At 40.7% G+C, this 27,030-nt stretch overlaps 1 long non-coding RNA gene across 1 annotated transcript; it reads right to left on the reverse strand.

Moving 5' to 3' along the window:
* Positions 1-1,094: 1,094 nt before the first annotated feature.
* Positions 1,095-26,215, reverse strand: LOC120732702. The gene is made up of 3 exons (XR_005695652.1): positions 26,204-26,215; positions 18,400-18,409; positions 1,095-1,327 (listed from the first exon to the last, which is right to left on the reverse strand). It is a non-coding gene; the product is annotated as an uncharacterized LOC120732702 (long non-coding RNA).
* Positions 26,216-27,030: the final 815 nt, after the last annotated feature.

Below are 27,030 nucleotides of genomic sequence, written 5' to 3' on the forward strand. Positions count from 1 at the left end.
TCCATCTCCGGTCACCTCAAAGGGTGATAAGAGCCATAAGCTTTTCTTATTGGCTGCTATTGCATCCACACTTCAAACTACTACTGTCTGCAGTTTGCTATTGTATCAGGAAGCAGCCTCTGATTTCACTGAAATATGGAGCTTCTCTTGATTGCGTTGACACATCCTGAGAGGCCAGCAGCTTTATCTGACTGTTTGCACAAATGTATTGTGAATAAAGATCTTGTCTTTGATTAATGGGAGACTTGCATGCTAGACAAGCTGCTACTGGCTCTGCCTTCACTGCTCTGAATCAGTTATTCAATTCAATTCAATTTTATTTATACAGCGACAAATCACAACAACAGTCGCCTCAAGGTGCTTCATATTGTAAGGTCGACCCTACAATAATACATACAGACAAAAACCCAACAATCATATGACCCCCTATGAGCAAGCACTTTGGCGACAGTGGGAAGGAAAAACTCCCTTTTAACAGGAAGAAACTTCCAGCAGAACCAGGCTCAGGGAGGGGCGGGGCCATCTGCTGTGATTGGTTGGGGTGAGAGAAGGAAGACAGGATAAAGACATGCTGTGGAAGAGAGACAGAGGTTAATAACAAGTATGATTCAATGCAGAGAGGTCTGTTAACACATAGTGAGTGAAGAAGAAACACCCAGTGCATCATGGGAATCCCCGGCAGCCTACGTCTATTGCAGCATAACTAAGGGAGGATTCAGGGTCACCTGGTCCAGCCCTAACTATATGCTTTAGCAAAAAGGAAAGTTTGAAGCCTGATCTTGAAAGTAGAGATAGTGTCTGTCAAAGCAGACAGCAGTACGAGTAAGCTACTGTAGGAGTTTGGCAAAGAGAAATGTGGCAAAGTCAAGGGACTCTAAGTACTGCTCGGTAAAGAGACTGAGCTGGATAAGCAGCAGACTGAGATAGAAATATGCTACCGAGCAGTGTTGGGTAAGTTACTTTAAAAAAGTAATTAGTTACTAATTACTTATTTAAAATACTTATCTAATTACTGTGTCTGAAAAGTAACTTAATTACTCAATAAGTAATTTAACTAAATACTTCTTAAAATCCCTCTAAACCTTGAGTGGACAAACAATAGAAATTAAACTCTTTACATAATAAATACATTTTTTAAAGACGGAGACTCTGCAGTACGCAGCGGCAGCATCTCTTCCACAGCGTAGCCTGCAATCATTCTTTAAGCTCACTTTCAGACGCTTTCTGTGCTGCTGAAGTAAAATCAGGTTTTGCTGCTTAGCGGGAGTTGCCGCGGTGTTATCCATGGATGATGAACAAGGATCACTCAGAAGTGTTCGTCTATGCTCTGTGTCAGGCGCTTCAGTAGATTACTCCTGCTATGAACAGCAGCCCATAGTTTTTACATATTACTGTAATGTTCGTGTCTGCTTGTTTCAGAAAAGTGAAGAGACGGGAATATGTCCATGTCATAAAACAGCCACTGCTTCAGCCGAGTCCGACAGCTTCTGCTTTAGAAAACGACTGTGCAGCAAACTGGCGCGAAATGACGCGCAGCTGCACTACAGCGATGTTAAAGCGGCAGAGTTTACTTCTACGTTTAGAAGATAAATTAGTGAAATTAAATAATGACATTCAGCGAGTTTAATTATTTTACAATGTAACGCAAGTACATTGTAAGTAACTGTAATTAAAATACCTAAAAATGAACAGTAATCAGTTACTCTACTTTTTCAGTGGAAAAGTAATTTAATTACAGTAACGCGTTATTTAGTAACACGTTACACCCAACACTGCTAACGAGTGAAGAGAGCATGTTGAGAAGATGGAAGATGAACTTTGAGAAGCTGATGAATGAAGAAAATGAGAGAGGAAAGATCGAGGAGATGGAGGACTGGAGGAAACGAGGACAGCTATGAAGAGTGTAAAGAAGGCTGCTGGTCCATATCTCCATAGGTACGGAGATATGGAGATATCTAAGAGTGAGGGCAGTGGACCGTTGACCTAAATGTTTAACACATTTATTAAAAGTGAGAAGAGAAGTGTACTGGTTCCAGTTTTTAAGAACAAGGGTGATGTGCAGAGCTGCAGTAACTAAGAGGGATAAAACCATATGATGAGTCACAGTTATGCTATGGGAAAGGTGACAATTAGTGAGCATCAGTACAGAGGAGGCCAGAAGAAATTGCACCGTTTCTCTATGGATCTAGAGAAATGCGTTTGTGCCAAGAGTGGGACTGCATTAAGAAGTCAGGAGTGGCGGCGAAGCATGCGACGGTGGTGCCGAACATGTTTGAGAACAGTGAGAGGTGTGCGTTCATGACCTGACCCTGTCAATCCAGGACTGTCACACAAGAGAAGGTGAAATGGAAATATAATAACTCGGGTTAAAAAAAAGACCACATCAAAAGAAAAAAAACAAGAGTGAAATCAAACCAAACACTCTTTCAGATGAACTGGAAAGCAAAGCTTCAACTCATCTGTTTTGTACTGATGATTTTTGTATCTGTCATAAAGGTGCTGCCCTCAGTGGTGTCATCTTCTCTGCGCCCTCGAGGGACCATAAGTGGTGCTTTACACTTTAATCTTTTCGAATATCCCAGACAAGATATACTGCGACGAGGTCTTCTTTGTGCTTGATAGCACAGTGATGAATATTTTCTGTATTTTAAGCAAAGAATTGAGTCACACATTTTTCCAGATCAGTTCCAGTTCAATTCTTAAAGCTTCGTGATTTTGAGGAATGAGCTGCAAAGCTACATTTCTCTTTGTGTCTGAGTTTCTTAAGAGTCAAAGAACCTTTGATCCCTGAACAGCAGACAGGCTCTAAGTACTCCCACACAAAGGCGCTGTAGAGACATGGCTGCTTTAAAACAGAAACTATACGAGAAGGACAACTTCTGAGGGGCAGCTATGTTTGCAAGGACTAAGTTTAGAAGCTGCAGATTTACAAGTGCAGCCAGCTGCAGGCTGAATAATATTAGCCATAGGATTAGTTGAAGGGGATATATCCTAGTCATTCCTGCTCCATATTATTTTTATTCTAATACTAGAGTAGCTTTGCATGATTTACTGTTAAAAGTCGCTGTTATTTCCCTTTTACTGGGCTTTGGTGCAGCCCTGCAGTTTATCCTTTGGCTGAAATAAGCTGATTAATCATGGTTACTGACATATGTACTACTACTGACAATAGTAGCATTCAGATCTACAGGGGAGTGAAAAGAGGGAAGGATAAACGCTTCAATTTTTTGTATTTATTTATTATTCCTCCCGATAAATTGAAGCTATAGCAACATAAATGAAGGACTTCTTAAGGTCATGTGACCCAGCCCTATCAGTCTCATGTGTCCAGTGTCCTGAACCCAAGCTGAACATAACATAACAACATAGTTGTGGCTAACATTGAGTTTCATGTCAAACTCAAACTGTAGTATATGCCATATAAAAACAGTCAAACATCAGAGGACCCAAATGCAGAGCACAGGCAAGTTAAACAATGAAAAGCAAACTGTTATTGGGCGACCAAAGAATACAATATACAGAAAATTCAAAGAATAAAACAAGCAAAAGAAGCCCATTAACTGAGAGGTGGACCCACAAACCAGACAATCTGACAAAGACAAAGACTGGACTACGTACACACATTAGAGAGTGGCTGAGAGGCAGCTGAAACTACAGTGCTTAACAACCAACTTTCATAAAAACAAAAAACATTATTTTAGAAATCCTTCAAAATCTGTTTAAAACTGAAAAGCAAAGAAAAAACAAAACCTTAAAGTGAGACATGAGAAAACTAACCTTCAAAGTAACACAGAAGGTAAACAAAATCATCACAACAGGCACAGGAAGAAACGAAGACAAACTAAAGGACATCCCGGGTACCATGTCGTTGTTGGTTTATCAACTTTTAGCTGAATGCAAGTTTCATTTTAAGAGCTGGACTCAGCTGCTGTGATGACTTTTTACAGGAATCACACTAACTGTTACCTCCTGCTTCACTATGTCCAAATCTCAGCTTTAAACATCTGTCAGCCTGGGGAGCTGTCCAGTGCTGAAACGCACTGCTTACTATAAACAGTGCAAACAGTAACTCTGCTTCTGTGCATCTCATAAGCCTAAAGCCATGAAATCTGGAAAACATTGTAGCTACAGTGACCATCACGCTGACTGAACGAAAACAGCAAAGAAACAAACTGCAACGCAGTGGCAGAGGAAACTACAAAAATCAATTACAATGATGTGGCTTTGTAGACAGACAGCCTGCTGCAAACTTGGTCTGTGTGCTTCGGTCGGTCTGTAACTCTATTTCACTTCTTGGGGATGGTGGTTACAGTTTGGGATAAATTCTGTTTTCTTGCACTGACATTTATGCAGAGCTGTTTATCTTTGGTTATCGATTAGAACTTTAACAAAAAGTGAAAACACATTTTACAAAATGTCCTGTTCAAAATTGAAGACCTACTAATGACAAAAACAAAAGAGAAATAATAATGGCGCATTTCTCCAAACATTTCGACAACCTCCTGAACAGTGCACAGATGTATCTTTAATTTCCAGCCTACATTTGGGCTCTTCTCCTCTGTGACCCCCCCCCACATCCTCCAACCACACACGCCCATATTTTGCTCCATTGCGGTTTATTTCACACCTCAAACATTTAGTAAACAATTAAGCAAATACAAGTAACCTGCAATAAATTACAGGTGGTAATAAAATAAACTGCTAACTCTTTTACGCTGCGTCCGCACCTACACGGGTATTTTTGAAAGATCAGCTGTTTCGTCCATGTAAACGGCGTTTCCAATCACCGAAAATGGAGATTTTTAAAACTTGTTTTTTGCATTTTACGAGGAATACAGAGCTCGTCACACAACTTTTTCCACCTCACGCTGTGGCCACGTTATTGTTTACAGGAGATGAATTGCAGAATGGCAGATAAACAGATAAACAGTATTTTGTCTCTATCTTCGGTTTTTACAGGCTTACATGCACACGCAGTTACTGTCCCTCCATTTACAAAGGCAGAGGCGTCACGGTGTCATTATTTTACATGTAGTTGCTTTTTTTCCTGTGTAATAATGTTCAACATTGCTGTCAATACATTTTTCAAAAAATGCCTCTCTGTGCAAAATGGGTTTAAAAACATAAACAGCTGTGGGATCCTGTTTGTCCGTGATTTAGACAGGAGGAACAAACTGTGGCAGGATCAGCCTGATGTTATTTGTATCCCGCTGTAACTCTACTGTATAAAGAGCAAACATCTCCAACATGTCAGGAGTAGTGAGTCATTACAACAAGTGTTTGTGAAATAAAAATCAAGAATGTGGGATCCTGTTTGTCTGTGATCTAAACAGCCCAGCGCTGCTCCAGGGAAAACCAACCCTGCAGGGAGACCTACCTCAGCACCTGTGCAGGTGAAACCAAAGGGCAGATTTGCTTCACCATATTTTCTAGTCTTTGGCTTAGAATGAAGTTAGTTTGGAAACATATTCAGCGATGCTTCATCTCCTGCTCTGCGTTTGTGTGGGCGCCCGGTGCTAGCAGTGTCCAAGCGTTTTTTGTTTTTTTCCCTTTTCATACCGCGCCCCCCCTGGGGCAATGGGGCCCCACACTTTGGGAAGGTCTGCCATACAGTACACCTGCAGCTATTATCAGCTTATCTCTGCAGCACCAAACTTGAAAATGTCCTTCTTCTCCCTCCCATCCACAGACAGCAGATATTAGAATAGTCAGCTGTTATTACCCTGTCACATGTGCCAGCGTGCTTTAAAAACCTGAAATACTGTAATAATTGCTGCATGAAATTCTTGCACCCTTCCTGCTAAACATACACTGACCAGGAGAACTTCTTCATCAATTATTTTCAGCTTAACTATTTTGAGGATTTAAAGTCTTTTAACTTTCAGACTGAAGAACTAAGCCTATAAGCAAAACATCTTTGCTCTGTAATTGTCTTCTTATCACAACCTGCTGTTAGAAGATAGCTGCTTACTATACTCTTCAAACACTAACTTATTGACAGGCTACATGAAAGACGCGTCGTTATCTGGAATTAGGGGTCTTATCTCCTCTGCTCTGCTGTAGTAGGTTTAACGGTTCAAGGCCTGATATTAGACCACTATTAAGGGCAAAGTGTGCGTGCCATAATGGCTAATCAGGGGCATCACACGAAAATTCACAATTTCATAACCTCATGGATAGAAGAGCTTTAAGTATATATAGCTATGGAGCTATCTGAGCCGTGGTGTTATTGTGTATGCTGCAAATAAAAAAATCTGATGTTTGTCAGTGAAAAAATTATATTCTTCAGATTCTTCAAAATAACTTATAGTCACTAAATGCCTCAAAATCTGGAAGTCGGCCTCTCATATAATTGTATATCAGACTTAGTCTGATGTGGCTAACTGGCACCACTGATAATCTGTAAAAACACCCCCCAAATGTAGTTTACAACAGCTCATTATTTTTGTAAAACAGCTGGTCACAATAGTTTTTTTCCCTAATCTTTAAACATACAGAACAAAAGCTATGTTACCTCAAAACAGGATTGTTGACCTTAAAGGTGAGAGCAGAGAGTGCTGATCATGGCAGAAATCGCAGGGCTAGCTTGAAAAGAAGGTGAGTTGCAAAGCCGCTTGCAGAGGCAGCAAAACTACAGGCAGCTGAAGAAGCTGAGATCAGATCGATGAGATTTGCCAGAAGGATGTGCAGAAGGGTATCAGCCAAAATCAGCTGATGTCTGGGACTGAGCTCAGTGTCACACTAACGTTATGCTCAGCTAGGGAACAGTTTTCAGTAAGTCGTTAAAAAAAGCATACTTTCATTTACTATTTAGCATTAATGCTATACAGTTGGCCATGTTTAAGCCACATAAGAGTAATTAGAGTGCCAATGAACATGTTTATCAGACGTTTAACAGACATTTCAGCGAATATTTAACAATATTCTTCCTATCTGCTGTCGCACCAGAGATGTGAATCTACTCCACGAGAGGCCAGATAGCTGCACAAAGACTGTAAACCAAAGGTGGGCATAGCCATTAGCATTACCAGCTCATTTTTAGTCTCATTCCGAAGCCTCAGTTTGAGTATTTGTTGCCATCTTGTTCTGTGAAACAATTAAAAATCACAAGAAATCTGCTTTTAAAACAATGTGACATCAGCAGCAGGGGCAGACTGACCATTCAAATATACAAGCGCACATTCATGGTTGAATAATTTCCGAGGTGAACAGGTTCTGCTGGAGCGTTCGAAAACAAAGCTGCTGTAAAAATCATAATGTGAAAGAGTTGGACGGTCGTGGGAAGCTGTTTGAAAGATAGAACAGGTACTGTTTATTTCTAAGCATCCACTGGTGAAACTGCCACGTTACTCAATCTGATGACAGGTCTCTGTCTACATTTGTACTCATCTATGAAGAACTTATGTGCTTCTAAACCAGATTTTGTTAACTATAAATGAATGATCAGCTCACGGTTGTCTTTGTTGTCTGTCTTTGATTTGCTCCTGTTCTGTTCCTTTGTGTTTGTTTTGTTATTTACTTGAAATAATTTTGATGAGTCTGAAACAACGAGCTGTTTTGTGACTTCAGCTGAACGTCCTGAATTGCACCTGATTGTGTTGAGGTATCTGACAGACTTGCCCAGTAGCAGCCTTACTGACTGAGTAGATAACTACACTGCAATCAAAGTGAAACTGACTTCAGTCTTTCTTATTGTTCTTGAGGGAGGTACAACAGCTTAGAGTACTTACAGCTGCAGGCTCTGCACTGTTGTGTCTGTCAGCTCGCAGATTTTGGGTGAAAAGGTCACTGATGGCTGCCATAACTGGAATACAGTGTGCCTGAGCCACAGAAGTGTAATAGCTTTTAATGCTTTTTCAGCACTGGACTCCAATTCATTTCAACTCTGATAACATGTGAGGGAACCTGGTCATATCTGGTAATTGCTTCTTTACTTCAAACTTGGGCTTTTCCACTGGAAGCTGTTGTTTCTTAGAGATGGTTTTTTTTTAGTGTTTGAGTACTGGTATCCAGAAGAAAACAATGAAGTTTAAAGTGCAACACAGTCTTATTCTTTAGAGCTGTGGGAAGCAGCTGCGTGTTTCTGCTCGGGGTTCGGTTTATAGAATTGGATTATAAAGTTTACCCACCAATCATGGACACTGAAGTGCTTTATAAGATCCCTCCTGAGTGGATTTATAACTCTAGCAGTTCAGTGTAATTCTCATTATTTGTGAACAAGGGGAATGGACACACCAATCCATTATAGTAAGGTCAAAATGAGACCCCAAAGGCAGGTTGCAGGATATTGCAGCCAGGAATGATGAGCCAAAAGGTAACTTTAGTTAAAACAAAAGAAAACAACTTAAAACAACAAATATTGGTGGAAAGTGTTGGAAAGTCCAACAAAAATTATATTCTGGAAGAAAAGTCCCAAAAAACTGAAACATGCTGGGAAAGTGAAAAGAACCAGTTTGAACTTTAAGTGTCTCTTCAAATAAATTTACTTCACAATCAATCACATTGTAATTTCAGATTAAAATATGACAATAGTGATGCAGTCTGAGCTCTGAGATAGACTATCCTCTCGTCCCGTCACAGCTGGTGGGCTCCAGCATCCCCTCAACCCTGAGCTAGATAAGAAGACTGATGGAGGGATGGGTGGGTGGTCTCAGACAGAGAACCTTTAATAGAAACGCACAGAAAAAACTGAAGAACTTTGATTATCATCACCAATAAAGGTTCTCTTTTTAAGTTTCAACATTTCCTTCTTTATGTGTGCATGTTTCTGAACTTTGCTTTTGAAAGGCTTTATTCAAATCTGATTAACTGTGAACCAAATATACCGTTGTCAGCTTTTGCTTCAGGCACATTGGCTGGCTTATGCTTTTTCAATTAATGGCTTTAAAACTTTTTTTAACCTTCCACATTTTCTCCGCATTCATTATTATTGCTGCCAGTTTTTATTTGCTTATTCCTGCCTGCTCTGCTCACACATCTCTAGATCTGAAAAAGATAAAAACCCGCCCTAAATGAAACAGGCATTAAAATGTCATTATTCTACGGTGTTATTCGACCTGCCGCGGGTTGTTTGTGCACATGCTATTCACATGGTAGGAACTTTTTGTATGATCTTACGGTTGAAGTATCAGAACTGATGCTTTTACCAAAACCAGAGGTGTAATAAGTCAAAATATTTTAAAGGTAAATAAGTGTGAGAGGACTCTTGAAGCACTTCTTGTTTATTTCCACATCAAACTTCTACAAGTTCAAGAGAAATCATCTGTCAGACTCCAGGTGAGTTTTTCTCTCGTTTCAGACACCCCGTATCGTTGTTTGCAGGAGACTCTTTCCACCTGAAGGCTGATGACATTCAAGGACTCCTCTCTGAGCTTCCCTTGGGCTCGTGCTTAAAGTCGCACACTGCCTGCTCATGTCATCTCTGTGACACCGACTCAGAAATGTTTACCTGCTCTGCTCACATGTGCAGCTGATGTGCAGATACCAAATGCAGCTTTAAAAAATACCAAGGTTTTTAATCTCAGGACAAGCATTTCTTCTGAAAGACCTCTTTGACTTCCGCTCAGTTTGGGATCGGCTCCTGTCCTTTGTGACTCAGTTTTACTTTGCTATGTTACCCTTTCAAAAAAACTGATGAAGGTTTTTTGACGTCTCACAAGGACGAGTAATAATTTTAGAGGTAAAACTAGAGCAGTTTTCCATTTTCAGTTTTGCTATTCCTAATGTGGATTTTCCCGCCACTCTTGATATCATTAACCACCAAACCTGATGTTTGGATGCAAACACTGACTTTAACATAAAAAGAGTTGATGCAGCTCAACATATGCGACAGTAGACGCACAGCACAAGTGCATTTGTGTGCTTGTGTTTTGAAGACAAGCAGAATATACTAACCACATAAAGCACAGCTCATCAGTGACTTTATAGATAAAACTGTTTAATTAGCAGGCAGAGAAGAGCAGAAGTAACGTGTCAGCTGCGACCCTCAAGGCTGCTCGAGAACCATGTTGACAGAATAATCTCAAACCAGTGAACCGTGTCGGGCATGTCATCTACTGGCACTGCCCGACGCTCCTCAAGAACAAGTAAATAAGTGCTTGTTTGTTCTGAAGCCACAGAGCTGTGTTCCTCTGACATTTTACTTTGCATTAATATCCACATGCAGAGCGGCGCACGCGTGCAGTTAATTACTCTTAACAAGGCCTGTGTCCATTCTTCCTTTGCATGTGAAATGAGATCGGGCATCCAGCTGAAGGCTTGTCAGTTGGCTCTGTGCAGCTCTGCCCAGGACAACGGGGAGGAGGCCTTCATGGTCGATGGAGCAAAATGAACTAGAACCGCAGTTTTTCACTGCTGTGTACAGATTTCAATCATACCGATCGTTCAGTAATGCTGAACAACGTGTCAACGTGGCTCCTGTCAGGTGATCCACCTTCACCATCAGCTGAATCACTCATTTGATTATTGTAAATGTTTTATAACACTCTTTTGTATTAAATCACTTTGTTGCCCAAAGCCAGAGTGTGTTGCAGTCTATTCTAAGAAAATGAGGCCTTGCCAAGCTCTCGTGGTGGCCTCTAACAGCCTGTGGAACGACTTCTGTGAAGTACTTGGGTTGGATTTCTGCTCAAACTCAAAGGATGTGGAGCTTGTACGTGAGCCTCATTGCCTGTTTTCCACTCCAGCCTCAGCGTATGCAGCCCCAGCTAATGGTACTGTAGAAACAGAGCTTGGCAAATTACTTCACCAGGTAATTTGATCTATAATACTAAGTTATATGTAATGTCACTATTGATTTTAGCCATTAGGATGCTGTGACACAGGACCCACACACACACGGGTTATGCATAGCGTCTTTTTTATTTAGACAATAATCTGCGTTTTTTTGGCACCCGCCTCGGACGCAGCCACTCCGTCTCCCTGCCAGCATCATCTGGTCCATCTCACTGTGGGAACACAAAAAGACATCTCCCTCATTAACAGTCCCGTACACCTGTTGCCTCCCCGCCTCCCCGCCGCCCAGAGAGCTCACTGTGTCACCCCTCCTCTGCAGCAGGCCAGCAATCCACGCCCCCGCCGCAGAAGCTGTTTATGATTACAAAACAAAAGATTGCTTCTGAGTACTTGCAAGCTTTCCAGCGTGATAAATTTCAGGGTTGAGGGGCAAACTTGTAACTACTGGAGAGGAACTGAGTGAGAAACTTCAGAAAGAGAAATGAACCAAAAACATGGGGGAGACATCACTTAGAAAATACTGCAATGCTGAGTACGGCGCTGTGCTGGAAACCGACCAGTTTAAATGAACTCTCCCAAGAAGAGTAATATCAAGACTTATGCCAGAAGCTTGTTAATGACTGTTTTATTAGTCCTTTATTTATCCAGGTAAAAATCTGAGATTAAAAATCTTATTTCCAAGAGAGACCTGGCATCATGGCAACAAAAGTCACATACCACATAAGTATATAACATTTAAAACAAATACAACATCCCATACCAACATGTGTAAAACATACAATAACAGTATCAACACTATCAAGAGTGTCTGACTAAAGTAAGATTTAACCAGATGCTAGTGAGGGTATATGTTTATATTTGAGCCTGCATGAACGAGAGAAAATAAATAAATTCAAACCCAATTCTTGTTTTTTTAAAATCAGTCAGTGATGTGATGCTGTACAGTCACTCCACCCAGGAAACAGAGCAGGTCAAAGAAATCGCTAAAAGCCCAAAGTTACCATGAGATTCATGAGAGTGTAAGCTTCTGAAACATGTGGAAATGTTAATTATGAATTTTAATCTACTACTGTAAAAAAAGGTTAGGGGCATCGCCCAAAGATTTATTGCAAAAATAGTTGAGAAATACTGAATATGTTGCTAAAATGAAAAACCTTTATAAGGAGGAGGGGTAACTTATTATCATCTGCTGTTCATTATGGATGATGATGCTGTTGGCATTTCTGCTGTCAGGTTATTCTGACCCAGATATTTCTATTAAGGACAGAGCAGATTCTCTGAATCACTGTCAGGAAGAGAAATGCTACTAAAAATCACAACTGATGAGCTGCTAAAATGCAGACCACCCTCATATTTAACTCTGCCGTCTGTCACCAACACATCAGATAGATGACAGCTGTGATAGTTTGTCACGGGGTCCTCTCGTAAACTTGTCCCGAACAAATAGAAGCGTAGTCAGTAGGGTTTGGGGCGTGTACCTTATTCCCAAGTGCACAAAGGACTATTTACCAAAAGAATAAACAAGGAACTTGTAAAAAATAGAAAAATAAAAAATAACCTATTCCCAAAGCTCAAGCGGCTGAACCAGCCTGCATGTAACCACGTTACCATCTCACCCAGTCCCAGGTATAGCCTCCCTTGCCCCTCCCACTAGGCATTTATCCATCAAGGGAATTTTCTTCACAAAACAATACTTTTCTTATTTCCAGCCATATTTTCCATAATAATCATATATGTATTTATTTATGATTTATGACAACGTACAGTGTCTCGTAATAGGAGAAAAACCCAAACAAAAAATAATGTGGTTCACGTGACCGCGCAAGCGCGCGAGAACCCACTATTTAACTAGGGATGGGTACCGGTATCCGGTGTCATGATGGCACCGGTTCTGACATAAACGGTAGTAACCAGACCGAAAAGCAGCGCACATTTCGGTGCTTTATTTCGGTGCTTTTTTCCCCTGAGATACACTTTGGATTCCAGCCATTTTACCTTTGCAAGCGTAGTAGGCGGGGCCAGGTACGTACGTTCTTTTAGAGCAGAGCTACAGATTAAAAACGCCCAAGGCGAAGCGGTCAAAGTCTGGCTGTACTTCACAGCAAAAGATGCAAACTCAGCAGCAACAAGTGCTTTAAGCTGATACTGTGATGCTGTCAAAGGAGGTAACACCTCACATCCGATGAAACACCTGGCGACGCAAAGCGTTTTTTTTTAAAGCCGAGAAATGCACCGTATTTGATAGCTTGCTGCGAGACCTCACACCGAGCACATCTACTGCGGGTGTGGTGCCTGTTATCGGACCCGGAGTTAACAACATCCCCCAAGAACCCGAAGAGGAGAGTCCTGGCCCCTAGCCCTGCCAGTGTAGCAGAAATGATGAGGATGATGATGCAGCAGCAGCCGTTCTTCTCTGCGTGAGTAGCTTATTGTTGTTCGTGTGTAATTTACGTTGAGTAGGCTAACCACGTTATTACATTAATGCATGTAAGGTGAACTAGCAAACATCATCATAGCTACATGCGGCTGTCTTCTTGTTTGATGGCAGATACTCCCTTCACCCTGGCCAAAAAGGCTAAAATTTATTTTTAATTATTTATTTAGGACAGTGCATGTTAATGAACATAAATGTAAAAAAAACATTACATGAATGTAAACATACCAGATTATAGCCAAAGGCTAATTTCCATCTGTTGTCCTTAAACATAAAAAATAGACATAATAATTCATAAAAATTCATCATTCATTCATAATAAAAACTCCATCACCAAACTTACACATACACACCATTCTGTTCCCAAATAAAACATTAAAACTATACAACTTATACATGATCACACACTTGATTTGTCCATAACCAGTTTTTAACCTTTGCCTTAAACAAATTGAGTGTCGAGCATTCTCTAATGGGTTGAGGAAGACTGTTCCACAGATGGCCACCCTGGACAGAAAGAACGTTCTGCCAAGCTGTCCTCTGTGGGGTATAAACAGTCCTCCTCGGTTGTAGCCGATGGTCCGGTCTGAGCTTTCTTTATGCCTTATGAACTGCGTTAGTGGGTGGGTGGAGCAAGGGAGTGTAAGAACTTTATATATTAAACACACGCCTTGTAATGTGTCACTAAAAAGTTGGAAATGACTAAAGGTGGAGTTTATTTTCGTTGTGCTGACTTTTTACAGTCAGTTACAATAACTCGTACTGCGTGCTAGCTAGCATGATGGAGTTTCTATACAGCTGGGTGGTGCTATGATGTTACTGATAGTGAACTTTATTCATAAGGTTAGTTATTAGAGTTGCCAACCGTCCCGTAAAAAACGTAATCGTCTCGTATTCAGAGAAAATATTACGCGTTTCGTGTTGAGGTGAAAAGGAACACAGTTTGTCCCGGACTTCAGCTACAATGAAAAAGACACAAAGCTGGATTTATTCTGTCTTTACGCTGCACAGCTGCCTCTTCTCCTCTCATTCAATCATGAAACTGATCAGTGATCAGCTGATCGTCTCTCTTGTTTGTTTATCGCCCACTTTGCGCCAGAAAGAGGAAACCAGCGGATGTCGCGCTAAACAACAGCAGCACATTTAAGCTTGATCAGCTGTTGTTAGAATTTATTTGATATTACTTTCTACTATCAGCTGATGTTTGCTGGAGCCACAGCTGTAAAGCTGCTGGTCATGATATCAGTTTGGATATGTGGTGAGAGGGAAACATGAAGATGAAACCAGGAGATGTCCTTACTGAATCATCAGAGCTGAACAGGTGATGGAGAAACAGGTTTACCTTTTAGGTGACATGAATGAGTTGAAGTTATGAACTGTTTCTGAGAGACAAATAACACCAGGATCCTTTTCTAAGCAGCTGACAGCTGGTAACTGTGCAGGGGCGGGTCTAGCAAAGTGTTGCCGGGGGGGGGGGGGCAGGTAGGGCATTAACAGGGAGAGGGGGGCACAAAGAAATACTTTCTTATTCTCATTTCAAACGTCTAGTTTTTAATAAATAATTATCTGAATCTTACAACCGAAGTTTTTATCTGATGTAAAATGTATAGAAATCATACATATACCAACAAGACTGTACATCACTGTCACAACGACGTTTGTTTTCATTCAAAGGCTTTATGGCTTTTCCTGTAATACCTGGTGGGCCGGTCTCTAGTAAAAGTGCCCTGGATGATTTTTTGTTGTCCCAGTCCATCCCTGTGGCCTGGGACAACAACGCAGCACGAAGAGTGTGGAGTGTAATTGCAGTTGTGCGTGCATGCGTCCATGTCAGCTGTCTGCGGTCCGTTACTCCGTCACATAATTCCTAGCATAAGGGACCCCCCCCCCCCCCCCCCGATCAATATAGAACATAGAGCTTTGAGAAAAATGAAAACTGAATAAACCATAATTTGGGATCTTCATCTTGGCTTTATTAATTCGACCTTTATTAATGCAAACAACACATTTTCACTGGCTCATGCCTGTCAAAGTAACAGTGCAGATAAATGGATTCAGCATCTCCAAGTACCAGGATACATTTTGCAGTGTACCGCTGACACCTTGTTCCCATTTTCTTCCATTTTTCAGTGACAAAGTTTCTACTGCAGCTTTAAAAGCAAAGCACAAGCTCACCTCTCCTCTCACTGCCCCTTACTTAGGTGACAAAGCTCAGTCTACCGTTACAGCCACTGCCTGGGAAGCATAAGCTTACATTAAAAGAACAGCAACTGGTATTTTGTCCTACCTGCAAACTGCACCTCACTGCTGCCCTGTGAAAATAACCAGTACTGTGAGTAAATACAAATTATATGATTCATTTTCTTGTCAGTTTGGATTGGTTGAGACTACTTGTTTAGGTTAAGACACTAAAATGTATCTAGTTAGCTTTGGGCACAAACACACTATTGGTTACTTAAGACAGTAAAAAGTACCTTCAGGAAAAACTGATTAGGAACCAAACCTGCTTGGCTTGTGTTTGGACACTCTAAACTACAGTTAGTCTTAGATACTGAAGACTCACTCCTTTATTATTTATCACCAACACTAAAGTACCACTTTTCAGGATTCCCTCTGTGAATGGATTGACTTGTTCAGCCTTCCTGTTTGCAGAGCACTGAGCTGCGTCTAACTGTGTGAACCCAGAGAAACATTTGCTTAATGTGACACTCTCCTGGGAACTCGAGACTGCTGCTGTGCTGAGTTTCATGGAGAGAACTGTAACCACTCCAGACCATGAGAGGGCTGCAGGCAGCATCTGCTGCTCCTCTGTTGTTTCATTAATCCCGAGGCCACATGCAGTATGCCTGTTTCATCATCCTTGCAGTGTGCTTTTAAGTGAAAAAGTCAGAATTGTAGTTTTATTTACTTTTACTGTGTGCCTATCCTAGAATGATACTTTTATAGCACCAGTTTCCAACAACGTTCATTTCAAGGTGATTTATATTGTAATGTAAAGCCTATAAAGACCCACAGACGAGAGAGAGAATGCTAATGATCCAATTATTCTCTGAGCACTATGAGCCAGTGGGGAAAGGCCCCCTTCTAACAGGAGCAGCCATCACAACTAACCAAAGCAATACGTTTGAATACCTGAAAGCACAAGGTGGCAAAAGAGTACCAAGTCTACCTATAAGCATCTTTTTGGGAGTTCTGTAAAGCATGGTCAAACAGTTCACTGAATATTATTTTAGCTTGAAGGGCTCATTCAGAATCTAAGATTTCTAAAGCCATCATATATCCTCTATAAAGGTAGCGCACCATTGTTTGAGCAATCAATAGATGCACTGCAGATATGCCTCACTTTATCTGTTGTTAATATTTCTCCTCATGGAGAACCCTTATTTGCCGAAACAATTACTTGGTTTATTAATAATTCATCATTCGCTGGTGTAATTAGTGATTCGGTTTACCTCCGTGGTTGGGGAATATCTCCCATTTACCCCATGTGTATATATTGTATCAGCTTTTTTAAAACCGAAAGCACTCAGGATGAAAGCTCCTGCCTGTCTGCACTCTGCTGCTGCTCTCACTGCTTCTTTGTAGTTTGTTTTCTCTTACACAACCTCAACCTCGAGCTGCCACCGGCCAACTCTCGCTCACCTCTCCCTCACCTCTTCCATCTGCTTCATCTGTAAAAATTAACGCTAACAGAAGTTGTATTCCTTGTTGACACCCATGCAAGGTGTTCCCCTCACTGACCTTGTGTTATCTGCCTTGTTTACAGAGGACACTTAATGGATCTCAATCATTTCTGTTATTGGGGGCAGAGATGTCGTGCTTCAGACACATCAGCTGAATTTAATTTCATGTGATTTAATCAAATGCATGTCTCCTCTTCAAGCATCAACCTGTGGGGCTGAAAAATGAAACAAAACTAAATGCCACAGACTGCAGTTCCTCTAATGCCCACTCGAGGCTTGTCTCAACAGTGAGTCATATAAAGTCCTACGTCCAAATACTCCACTTTGCAGCAGAAATAAACATGTTTGCTTCAGATCTGGTGAGTGAAACACTACCATTATGTTACTATGTTACTTATCACTAATTCAGCAGATACCTGTGTTTATGCAACAGCAACTGTACAGTTCATAAATGCAACTTATTAACCAACAACTTTACTCTCTGGTCTAAATACTTTCACATGTACTTAAAAAACCAACATTAGCACAAAAATAATTTCACCAACTTCTCTCTGTGTAACTTGCATGATGTATTATAAAGTGCTACCAACCTGACCTAGAGTCAGTGTGCACAGGATGGAAATCAGTGGCCTAAGAATCGAGCCTTGATGAACTCGTGCAGTTTGTGGGTTATGATCATCAGAAGCAACAGCACATCCCAGTCTTACATAGTCTGAACTAACTGTGGCAAACACGTCGCCTTCTAATCAATCAGGATGTTTTGGTGGAATCTGAACTCAGATGATTCCACACAGTACAGGAGGTGGTGTTCGGATTAGAAGCTGGCAGTAATTTTCCAGTGGAAGGCAGATTTGAGATGAGTTTATAATTATTTAATATTGTTAAGTGTTGAGGAGTGAGACATTTTCAGCACATCCATTTACAAGCACTTGAAAATGTTTTAAAAATCTGGTTGTCATGGTGAGAAAAGGAGAGCACTGATTAAAAAAAGTCTTTTTTGCACTTTTAGTATTGATTGCATTAATATTGGACAAATTATTTCTGTGCGTCAGAAGAAGTCCAGTTCAGTCAACACGAGAGAAACCTGATGTCTCCAGTTTAATTACAAAACAAAGAGATGGAAATGAGGTCGACAACAGTATTTATTTATTTAGGTTTTTATATACCTGTGTATCTATTTGTACTTACCTTACCTGCTATGTTAGTGGGTTTGCAAACTTATCAACAAAATTAAGAAGAAGACAGTTCAGTAAAATCTGTTTTAGAAAGAAGCTGAAAAGGAAGTGGCTGAGCATGGATCCGGTTCAATAACAGCTCGTGTCGAAGGTTTCCAGTATTCAGTCACACCTGGAGTGGCTCCTACTTAACTTTATACAGTCAGGAATGTGTGACCTGATGCTACCAGAGTACATTAGAGCGGTGCTGACCCAGAGGATGAACAGAAAGTGGAAATGATGGATCTTGTAAACATGTACCAAAGGGAGTCTGAAGTGGGCTTAAATGGTCGAACACAGAGCGAGTTACTGGTTTGGTTAGATGACAGTAAACAGGGTTTGGTCTCTCGTTCCAGGTACAAGGAGAAATACAGGCTTCAAATGTTTTTCTCACTGTGTATCGATGTCAAATTGCCGTCCTTGAACTCTTTTGCCGTCCTCTCAACTTGGTTTGAAATTACTTTTTACAAAATGTGTCTGCAAAACCTAAAAACCAACAGCAGGCCACATATCCATGCGCCTCGGATGATTCTCCCACTGAATCTGGGAGAAGCCGTTTGGTAGCACATGGCCACCAGGACTTTAGACACTCATTTGAAGCCGTACGTCCGGCGTCTTTATGGTGTATAGGCAGTGACATACTCCTACCTGCTGTTCAAGGACTTTTCCAAAGTAAAGTTCTAGGGAAGGCAGATTGCTGTCTCTGAATCGCACTGGCAGTGGTGCTGGCAATGGCTTTGGGGTAAATACAAACAAAGTTGTTGAGCAAATTTAGAAAAGCCCTTTTGAGAAACGGAAGAAAAGACGAAGGAAAAGAAAAGAGTTTGAGAAAAGGAAAAAGAACTTAAAAATACACCAGTTCTTTAAAGAAAAACCCTCTGAATTACTGGGTCAACATACAGGTAAATATATAGTGTTTTGCAAATGAGACAGCCCATAAATTCATATATCCAAACAGTTAATCCAGCACATCTGATAATCAGAGCTAAGTGAGTGCACTTTCAAAGCTACTTAGTCATGATAATGTGTTTTGAAACAAAGCCTGAAGACTGGCACATATTCAGATACGCTCCTTGATAACCTGATAATTTGGTGTCCAGACCAGCGCTGGTCTACATGTAGCACACACAGTAGCATCAGGAAGAATCGATGGTTACAGGTGATTGTTTTGCCTGATAGCAGAAAGCAGTTTTGTTCCTGGGACATCTACAGTTTGAAAGTGGTTTTCTTTCTGACATCTGGAAATATCATTATTTCCATTTTATGCAGAAAAGTGAAACATATGTACATAAACATACATACTGTATACTACCACAGTAATACTAACTGGGAGGGAGACTTTCATGATGACTTTATGGACTCAGTCACTTGTGTTAAGTCTCATTTGATGCAAGTTCATACATTTTAGTTTCATTTACAGTAAACTAGAGTGTTTGCTTTACAGCATGTCGACCTTGGGATGTTACAGATACTGTATGAGTATTTAGGGTTGCTTGGTTTCTCAGTCAAGTTAAAGCTGGTGGCAGAGAAAAGGCTCACCTTTAAGCTTCAAATCTAGTTCCTGACTAACCAGTGGGTCACACGGCTACTTTTTTATTTTACATACATGGAATAAATGCAACCTAATACAGAGAGGTCCTTGAAAAACAGTGTGCAGCGACTCAACCAACTCTGAAGAATAGTGATTTAAAGGATGACCCAATTACTGCTAACTGCCGAGCGCTGAAAGCCAGTGTGTAACTACTTGGTTTATTTTGTGTTTATAATCACTGAGTGATCTGCCAGTAAGCTGGACTTTGCATGAATCATTATTTTGAGCAAGTTGTGCTTGATAACAGATTTTTCAGGACTGATTTGACTCTGATGATAACTGATATTTACTCAGGAGATGCACTTTCAAGGAGACACCGTTGTGAGGATCAAATTTGTTTCAAACTATAAAAAGATTATTATCAGTAGGGTATCCTTTCATCTGCAGTGCAGAGACAGAGCACCGAAAGCCTCAGACGTGAGTGGCTGAGACTAAAGCGTAGTTCAGATTTGGGCTCTGGCAGATTTATATTTCACAGCTTTGAAAACCAGTATTCCCAGAGGACCCAACCAGCGGAGATACTGGGTTAGCACTGCAGAGACACTCAGCCCCATTACACTGCTGCTGCTGCCTCTCATATACAAAAGGTCCTGTGACCTTGACTCACATTTTTATCAGCAGCCTAACCCACATTGATAGTTAAAATATTATGTGTCTTCATTTTGTTCATGCTATGAATTTTTTTTTGCCACAAAATGCAGGAAAGACAAATGAATTTGCCCGTCATAACACGAGACAACAAACACACATGAAGTTCATTCAAATTATACAGAATGAGCTATACTTCCAACACTTCTTGTTCATCAGCACGACCACACTTAAAGTTTCAAAACTGGGCAGATGCTAATCAGCATCAAGCTGTATGCTGGCAGCGATGTCCAACATGCAGCTTGGGGCCAGAAGCAGCGTGCTGAAGGGTCCAGTTATGCCAACTGGATGACCTTGCAAAAGGGGAAGATGGCAAAGCTTTGCAAAGACTTTGTGCATTTAGAGTTCCTCTATACTGTGTGCCACGTTAATTGTAATTATGCCAAATTATGACATCTTAACATATATCATATTGAAATGGCATGCTTGTTTTTTAAAGACATCACCGTGTGCTTTATGTAAGCATTCTTTCTTCCTTTCGTTCTTTCTTATTTGGTTTTATTGGTATAATTTTCTGAGCATCTAACTGACTTGTACATTGTCCACAAACTGAATGGAGTTTTGAACCGTTGCTCTGGGGGACTGTGCTGTCAGTATGCATCAGGGGTCTTCTATCACTCCTGTTCTTTGACACTCATATAAAGCAGATCTTTAGCACCTGTTTCTCATGTATAAAAAATATTATCAAATTGAGATGCACAGTTTCTAATGAGGAGCTAAAGATCCTCAATAATGCATCCATCTTACCCCTTATTGACTATGTTATTCACTATTTTCCTCACTCGATGAATCTGCCCTGAATCTCTTGCAGATAACTCACACTGCTGCTGCTGGGCTACACACAGGTCAGACAGACAGTGTCATCTGGGGGAATACATAAAGAAGTGGCTGTAGTTCATAATCGGCTAATGCAAGGCATTATTACAGCCCATGAATTAAAGATGAAAGTCTGCACTTGTATTGCATCTTTTTAGTGTTTGATTTAAAGTCCAGTGTGGAGTCTACAGAGGCAAAAGTACAAGAATTGTGTAACTGCCCAAATATTTATGGCTCTAAATGTATTTTTACTGGTTCTCAGAGAGCTCCTGACTTAGCTTAAGCTATTAGGGTTTATGATTTCTGACAATGCCTAGAACAACTCTGAGCACAGAAACTTAAACATCACAGTGAGGAGGTGTGGATGGAAAATTAATATCAACAGATGTGATCCGGTGATGCAAAGACAAAAGAAAAAACCTGAACGACGTGCAATGTTATTAAAATTATGGAGCACTGACCACTGAACTGATCATGGAATTTACTATATTTAATTATGGACTTCACTATTTGATTTCACTATTGAATAAACTTTTATGCTTCTGTGTATGAAACTCTTAACACTTCACAGCTCTTCACCTGTTTGGTTCACCTTTGTTTAAAAATGCTTGTGAAAACTAAACCCACTAATACACGAGCGAGTAACAGACAAAAACCCCAAAAGTGAAATTAACATTATTTCAAATCAAACATATGCCTCTTTAAATGTATACATTAAATACATACAGTTATATGTATTAGTATTACTTCTTCCAGTAAATAAAATATTATCTGTAATGAGACAGAAGACTCTCCTCAGACCCTCAGGCCCACACTGATCACACTGATGCTTTCCACACTGTACAAATTCTTGAACATTCCTATTTTTATTAGTTTGTCTATGAAAAGCACTTTCTAAACAAATATTGTAAGTTCAAGTTCATTAAGCTTGTTTGTTGTGCGACAGGTTGAACAGCTCCCAAACCCCCCCAAACAAAGCAAAAGGGAAGAAAAGCATTATGGGTAATATTCAGAGTTACCATTAGGCAGGTAGAGAAAAAAAAGGTCTGTAATGACCAGGGAGGTCGGTAACTACCGGGAACGGATAAGGACCGCTACCAGCAGTCCCACTGTAGTGTCAGAAGCAGATTCCCACAGTGTTGCTTCAACATGTCATTCAGCGTAAACATTGCATTGATGACTTTTATAGACGCTGTTGTCAAAGAAATTAGACTTCAAAGGGACACAAAGGGGCAAACAGGATGCTGGTGGTGAACTGCAGCTAATCATGATCAAAACCACATCAAGTCTTCCACTGCATGAAGGATGCTGCAAACAGTTATGACTGAACTATAATTGGGTTCCAGAGAGTATCAGTCTGTAGAATCCATGCTTGTTATGGCAGTTGCAGTTTCCTGAAATAAATCTGTTAAAATTATGGCTGAAAGACGAATAACTGATTAGGCTGTTATCCTGATGGGACTTCCAATCAAAATGAAAAGCAGCAGCACATCAGGGCTACAGCCAAGGACCTAAAGATCCAACTGGAAATGCAGACTTACTCTGCGAGCACAAACTAAGGATCAGGACTTTTGTATTTATGTTTTTTTACACTGCATTGCCAAAAGTATTCACTCATCCATCCAAATCATTGAATGCAGATTTTCCAGCCACTTCCATGACCGCAGGTGTATAAATCAAGCACCTATGACGAATGCTTCTACCAACATTCGTGAAAGAGTGCTGAGAGTTCATTCCAGAAAAGGGCCAAACATTCCCATGAACACATTCCTAAACCCTGTGGAAAGCCTTCCCTGACAAGACGGACTGACATTATACTAAACCGTTTGGATTAAGAATCGGTCGTTATGAAAGTTATGAAAGGCAGATGAGCGAATACTTTTGGCAGCATCGTGTAACTCACCTGTCCATCTGTTAGCTGTCCAGCACCCTGAGCTGACTGTTCTTGTCAGTTGGTTCAATATGAACAAAACTGATATTGAACTTTTATTGGACTGAATTAAAGTTGACTGATTAAACATGTTAAAGTGAAAGATGAAAAAAATTAAAAGATTATTATTAATTTCATTTTTCTTAGTTTCATTAACCTCGTGGTTTGTGCTGCTGTGGAGAGGAAATGCCCTGTCAAACTGAACAGATCATTAATGAGCTGTTTGTATGAAATATGCACTGGTGTCCAATTTGTGTGGAGTTATTCTCTTAAAATGGGTCTAATTTCATTATCACAGACCCATTAATGTCTTTATTTGTTTGTCCACCGTTGCACAAGAAGACCAGGGAAGTGCACTGCACAAGTTCACCATCGCATCTCTTACCTGACTTGACAGAACCTGGAACCCCATCAGAGATAATGGGTATCACAACAATAGTTATTAAGTTTCTATGCTAACTCGGGCTTTCTGCTTCAAGCTCTGTGTGCACTCACATAATGAGGGGTGGCTGACACATCATTTCACTCCTTTTCTACACAAAATCAATCAGCCGAGCGCTGCCTATTCTAGTCAGAGACATTATCACAGGGAAACCCTGAACATGATCTGGTCCACACCAGCTTTACTGCACGTGTTCAGAATAAGTGATCAAAGGAAAAGGACGACCTGTCACAGTGAAACGTTTGACGTTAGGCTCAACATACCTGTGCTGTCTGTACACTCCATATGACGCATAGTGAGGGCAGTAAATGATAAGATATTGATATATTTAAATATGTAACAGTAAAAAAACAAAAACAAACAAACAATAACTGAACTCTATTCACTTGCTTCATTTTCAGGGTCCTTGTATTGTTGCGTCATGCCGTGACTCACATTAACGCCACGTGGGATTACGAGGACGCTGAACTACAGCTGAGCCATGGATAAAACTGCACATGCTACAAATACAGCTGCTATAAAAAGGCTACAACTGAAAACTAGGCAGTGACATTTATTCATTTACAGGTAATAAATAAATAACAAATTAGAACAAACTGAGCAGTTTGTAAAATGTTTACCTACCTCTACATCAGCGGTCCCCAACCCCCGGGCCTCGGACCGGTCCGTGAGTCGTTTGGTACCGGGCCGCGAGAGTTGAGGCTCAGGTGTGAAATGTCTGGTTTTCAGGGTTTTTATCGGTTTTCAGCGTTATTTTGTTATCGTTTTTATCCTTAACTCGGTTTTCCTGGGTCTTTTCACGTGTGTTATGAATAAATCTTCTTTTTTTTCGGTACCGGTACTAGTTTTATTTTGTTGTATTTATCCGCGACACCTTAAAGGCCGGTCCGTGAAAATATTGTCGGGCATAAACCGGTCCGTGGAGCAAAAAAGGTTGGAGACCGCTGGTCTACATTAACAGCTGATGGATTTCCTTTTGAAGTTTTTCTACACATATAAATGCAGGTTAGTAGTGAAACCAGTATACACAGAAACTGCTAAGTGAATTATTTTTCTGTTTAATTAATAAAAGAAGTCTTTACTGTCAAAGCTCAAACTTCATGGGCTCCTTTATGAAGGAAAATATCTGTACCAACGTTTGTGTTTAACTTCCACATAATCCTGGCTTTTCTGTTCTAATAGCTCTGGGGTCAGCAGTGTCCCAGCTCAGGACACAGTCAGTATAATTAACTCCCACACTGAACCTCTGTTCTGCAGAAACACACATTTCTATTCAAACTGAGCATCCCACACTCAGTTCAAGGGAATTAAGCTTGATTTCCTGCTGCCAGTGACCCCACAGAGATTACCGTGACACTGTGATGGTTGCGATATGTGCCGCATGCTGCTAACAGCTGCATTTCCACAGAGATTAGCGCTCCACGCTGAGCAGATTGTCTTCTGCTCAGGGTGGTCTGCACAGGACAACAGTAAACAAAAAGGTGGGCTGCTGTACAAGTCACGCTTGGATGCTCCTGGAACATACAACAGAAATCAGCCATGGCTCAGGCAGGACAGGGCAGTCCTATTTATACTCAGTTTTTACTTACAGTTACTGATTACAACCCTTTTTGTTAATAGTAACTTGATTACTTCTTGTGAACAAAAGCCACAAAACAATTATTCTTACTTAACTTCCCAACATCTGTCAGCGTACATGCCCCTGTCTGTGCTACATCATTTTTTATGGCTGCTAAAAGTCCTGCTGCTCTTTGGATGGATGCCTTTGTGAAGTTTTGCCTTGTCTCATTGAAAACGGGTGAAAACAAGGTTTCGTCTTAGCTAAAGCACGTGTTGTCTGGTGGTAGTGTCAATGACCGTGGTAGTGTGGAGCACACCTGGCGGTCTATGGAGCAATCCCCCCTAGATTGTTTCAGATGTGACCATCTTCTGGATGGTCAGCCTGACACTCACGCCACCCTTCAAAGACTTTTCAGCCCTCTAAAATGAGGCTGTTACCTCACAGCAGCCAGTGCGTCAAGATATACACGTGTAAAGACACGTTGTGCGTAATGGTGAGACGCAGGCGGCATCTGACAAAATGGCATTGTGTGTCACCCTGGGATGAGAACGCGTTGTCTCCGACCTCGTAGTTAGACTTTGGCAGCAACCAGCACAGTCTGCTGTCTGCTGGGCCCACTGTCAAAATATCTTGAAAGAAAAATTACTCTTACGTCTAGAATGCTTTCAGAGGGCTCGGACTATGTTTAGCCTTAAATATAGAGTGCTAGAGTTTTCATAGTGCTGCGCTTGGTTAGATTTCACTCACATTGTGCTGTGAGTCAAAGATGCTCTCATGCCATCTGTCAGTGGAAGTACCTTGAGAAATGCTCTAATATGTCTAATATTAGCTGCTTTTCCCAGTGTACATCCCCTCAGTAGCTGTATCCTGGGGGTGACCATCTGGTGGCTTGTTTTAGGATTTGTACAACTGCCCGGGGGAGGATGGAGAGGCATTCAACACTGGGCCTCTATAGCATTCATACTGTACATACACATACGCATATATTAGATTTGCTTGTGTTTTACACACATAAATTGATATTTCTTTTCTAAGCTAAAGAAAATGTAAGCTTTTCCATGCATTTAACAAACACTGCACTGCTCCTGATTATTGCAGTTCTTATGCACTAAGAATTTATTATATTTGTGGAAGAGAGCACAGAGAACACAACCTGAGGCTCGGCCCCTTGAGGAGAAATGCATAATCTGGTTTTAGGTGAAGTGTACACTTCTATTGTGTTTGGATTTCTTATAACAAACATGCATAAAACATTTTACCATTAATCTGCTATTTATTACCTTACAGTGCTAGTGTGAAAAACAGACACATTCAATGTCCACAAATCTAGAACAGAATGATTTAAAAAGCTCCTGCAAAGCTTTAAGTAATTTTGCTAAATATTAGCCTGAATGTTGTGTCGTGCTTGTTCTTGTAAAAATAATCGCATTTGTCACACAGGTTCCTTTTAGATGGGCAGCACAGCGGTGTGGTGGTTAGCACCGTTGCTTCACAGCATGAAGGTCCTGAGTTTGACTCCACCATCTGGACAGGGACTTTCTGTGTGGAGTGTCTCCCTGTGTTTGTGTCTTTTGACTGCAGCTCCCTCCCACAGTCCAAAGACATGCAGGTAATGGGGTTTGGTTAATTGGTGACTCTAAATTGCACGTAGGTATGAATGGTTGTCTGTCTCCTTTTTTTTTTTTTAACATTTGTTTTTTAAAATCCGCGTTAACTTGCTAACGGAGATTTGCACGTATGTATGTGTGTGTCTATATTAGGGGTGCAACGATACACAAAATCCACGGTTTGGTTCGGTACTTTGGTGTCACGGTTCGTTATTTTTTCGATACAAAAAAATGTTCATGCCTTTTTAATTTGTCATTTATTAAAATTATAAATATATATTTTAACTCAAAAGAACAATTTTTAAATGTAATGTTGCTGAAACAACAAAGTAATAAAAAAATAAATCTGATCGACAAATCACTCATCTTT

This window comes from Simochromis diagramma, unplaced genomic scaffold (genome assembly GCF_900408965.1).
Source record: "Simochromis diagramma unplaced genomic scaffold, fSimDia1.1 OVJJ01000334.1, whole genome shotgun sequence".
NCBI lineage: Eukaryota > Metazoa > Chordata > Actinopteri > Cichliformes > Cichlidae > Simochromis > Simochromis diagramma.